Source organism: Apium graveolens, chromosome 2 (genome assembly GCF_009905375.1).
Source record: "Apium graveolens cultivar Ventura chromosome 2, ASM990537v1, whole genome shotgun sequence".
Taxonomy (NCBI): Eukaryota; Viridiplantae; Streptophyta; class Magnoliopsida; order Apiales; family Apiaceae; genus Apium; species Apium graveolens.
Window position 1 is genome coordinate 80989017 of NC_133648.1, and position 3738 is coordinate 80992754.

Here is a 3738-nt window from a genome sequence, read left to right on the forward strand (position 1 = left end):
TGTAAGCATATCTTTAACGGCGCCTCCATTCCTGATAATAACCAAAACTGGAGGAATAGTTTTGTTGGGTTACATTGGGAGAATGGCGACTGGGGCACACTATTCAGATCTTCCTTCGGGAAGGTTAGTGACGGTAGCCTCAAATCCATTCACTTAACTCTCGAGAAAACTAATATTTATAATGAGCTAACTCGGGATAACGGCACTGCTACCAGTTGGACTCTCTTAGAGGAATTCTCCCTCATTCATGTGGGACTATCCTCTGTTTCTCAACAGGGTATTTTTCTTCCCTTTCCAATTTTATTTTATTTCATGCATTATTGACACCACTTATTTTTTTTATCTTGTCTTGCAGCTGCCAAGGAGATCAACGAGGAGAACGTGCCCCTTGTTGAGGAAACTTCTAGAATGAAAAAAGCTCGCCTTGCAGGCCTGGACACTCGAGGAAAGGCCATGGAGCCTATCTTCTTGAGGAAACACAAGGAGCCCATGAGAGAGGCTTCAGCTGAGGGAGATGAGGGCCACAATGCTCCTATTACTGCTACTGCTCCTGCTATTGCTACTACAGGCGCCTTCCAGCCTCTCCTGGGATTCCGCCGAGGAGATACCGTGGTGGGATCCACCAAGCATGCCTGGGATTGGTCCTATCATGGCGTGACTCCCAAGAATTTTACTGATGTGGTTGCCACCCCTGATCTTGAGAGGATAAAGCTCATGGAAGCTCAGTCTCTGGCTTCGGTAAGCCCCCCTTCCTTCTTTTTTTGAACTTATCTTTCTTACTTGTAGCATTTTCTTGACTTACATTTTGTTAATTGTTTTATTTCAGTCTAATGCCTATTTTCAAGGCGCTATGAGGCAAGACGAATCATGGAAGCGGGCTTCTGACAAGGCCGACAATGCCCTCAGGAGGCAGCAGAAGAAGTATGCTGCTCTAGAGAAGAAGTTCAAGCGCGAGGAGGAGGAACTCGGAGAATCTAACGCCGAGCTGGTGGTACTTCGGGCAGAGAAGGATAAAGCTATAGATAACTACCTGGACTCGGAGGAGTTTGTCCAGTCCATGAGGATTAGGGATGACTCAGTCTTCCCCGGGTTTTTTAGGACTGGTTGGGACACGGCCCTTGGGACCGTGAACGAGACTTGTCCTGATATTAACCCGGCGGACTATGTCTGCACTGATGATGAGGTTTTGCTACAGAGGTTTCGTACTCGAATAGTTGTCTCGGATCGCGTCCCTCAGGACCCGCTTCTTCCTCCTCCCGAGTCTTCTTCCAGACCTGCTGAGGATGACAGCTCTTCCTCCTCCTCCGAGATGACAAAGACATCTCGCGAGAGCGGAGGGGATGACGATATGGATGTCGAGGGCACCTCAGCTCCTTAGAGCTTTTCCATCCCTGCGTGGCTTGTTTACTTCATCTTATTTTCGAGACTTAATTTATCAAACTCTTGTAATATTTATTTGATCTATTTTATTTATCGTATTTTATGCTTGCATTTCGTGCATTTGGTTTTACTTTCCTTGCCATATAGATTCAAAAATATTTTGAAAACTTTATGAATTTTCATAAATTGTTTGGGATTTATCCCTCACACGAGTCTTAATAAACCTCAAAATAAAACTAGAACATATAAATCCTAAGCAAGCAAAGCTTCAAGGTGCTTTTCAACCTACTTCTCATCTTGACAAGTGAGAATCGTATTCAGTTACCCTACACATAGTAAACCTTCAGGTTTTGTGCATGCCAAGTTCTCGGGACTTCAAAACCATCCATAGTCTCCAGCTTGTAGGTTCCTCTACCTTGAACACTCTTGACTTTGTATGGCCCTTCCCAATTCGGGGCAAGATTCCATTTCTATCCTACACCAGAAGCTTCTATCTTCCTCAAGACTAGGTCACCTTATTTGAAGAACCTTTCTTTAACCCTTAGGTTATAGTAAAATGAAGCCTTTTTCTGATATTCCACTATCTTCGCATGTGCCTCATCTCACACTTCATCAATTAAGTCCAGGGCTAACCTTTGTCCTTCCTCATTCTTCTCAGCATTGAAACCTTGAATCCTGGGAGAGGAATGTGATATCTCCACGGGAATAACTACTTCTGCCCCATATGCTAACATGAAGGGAATTGCTCCAGTCGTGACTCTACAGGTAGTCCTTTAGGCCCATAGTATTAGAAGTATCTCATCTACCCAATTATTCCTCGATTTCTCGATCCTCTTCTTCAGTCCATCCAGGATTATTCGATTTGCTACCTCCGCTTGCCCATTGGCTTGTGGGTGAGCCATAGAGGTGAACCGTAACTCAATTTCATTTTCTTCACAGTACTTCTTGAATTCTTCGTTGTTGAATTGTGTCCGTTGTCGGTGACTAGGATACGGGGAATTCCATACCGGCACATAATATTTTCCCACAGGAACTGTGCAACCTGCTTAGTTGTGATTTTGGCCAAGGGTTTGGCTTCAATCCACTTAGTGAAATAATCAATGGCTACAATCAGGAACTTCCTTTGTGCTGTGGCCATGTGGAAAGGTCCCAGAATATCCATTCCCCACATAGCAAAGGGAATGGGCGAGTTGATAGAGGTCAGCATCTCGGGGGGTTGTCTAACAACCGGTGCATGCTTCTAATAGCGATCACACTTCTTCACATATTCTTTGGCATCAACCATCATTTCCGGCCACTAGAAGCCCAAACGGGTTATCTTATGAGCCAAGGCCCTGCCCCCAAGTATTGCCCACAAATACCTTCATGCACTTCCTCAATAGCCAAGCGTGCCTCATCGGGCCTGAGACACCTTAAGTAAGGAACCACGAAAGATCTTTTGTACAGAATCCCATCTATCAAAGAGTACCTTAGTGCCCGAACAGCTAACTTTCGTGCTTCAGTAGCATCGTTCGGCAACCAACCGGTTTGAATGTGGGCCTTAATGGGATCTATCCATGACGTCCCTAGGCCTACAGGAGCTACAAGCTTAACATCTATGCTCCGTGTCTTCAAAACGCGGAAGTACACACTTCCTGAACTTTCTTCTATCTCGGGTGAAGCAAACTTTGATAATGCATCTGCCTTAGCATTTTCCTCCCTTGGAATGTGCTCAATATGGCATTTATTGAATTGGGTCATCACAGCCCTTACTAGGCGGACATACTTAGCCATCATATCATCCCTTGCCTCAAATTCTCCCTTTACCTGGGATATGACCAGCTTCGAGTCTCCACGGACTTTTAAGTTTTTGACTCTAAGTGTACCTGCTAGGCCGAGGCCAGCTATCAGGGCTTCATATTCTGCCTCATTGTTTGTGGTTGGGAAGTCTAATTTCATGACATACTCAATCAAGAATCCATCAGGGTTTTGTAAAACCAATCCTGCTCCACTTGAGTTTGTTTTTGATGCTCCATCAAAATAGAGAACCCAATATTCTTTCTCCTTATCATCCTTCTCTTTGTTCCCATTATCAACTTCCTTGTCTTGAGGTATGGTATCTTCCTGCCCCTGACTTCTTGGTTGGCTATGGTACATTCCACCATGAAGTCAGCTAATGCCTGGGCTTTTATTACCGTCCGTGGCTTGTACTTAATGTCGAACTCTCCTAGCTCTATTGCCCACTTGATCAACCTCCCACTAGCCTTGGGACTGTGAATGATATTTCTCAGGGGCTGATTTATTAGCACCTCAATTTGATGAGCCTGAAAGTAGGGACGTAACTTTATTGAAGCCATCACTAAGGTTAGAGCAAATTTC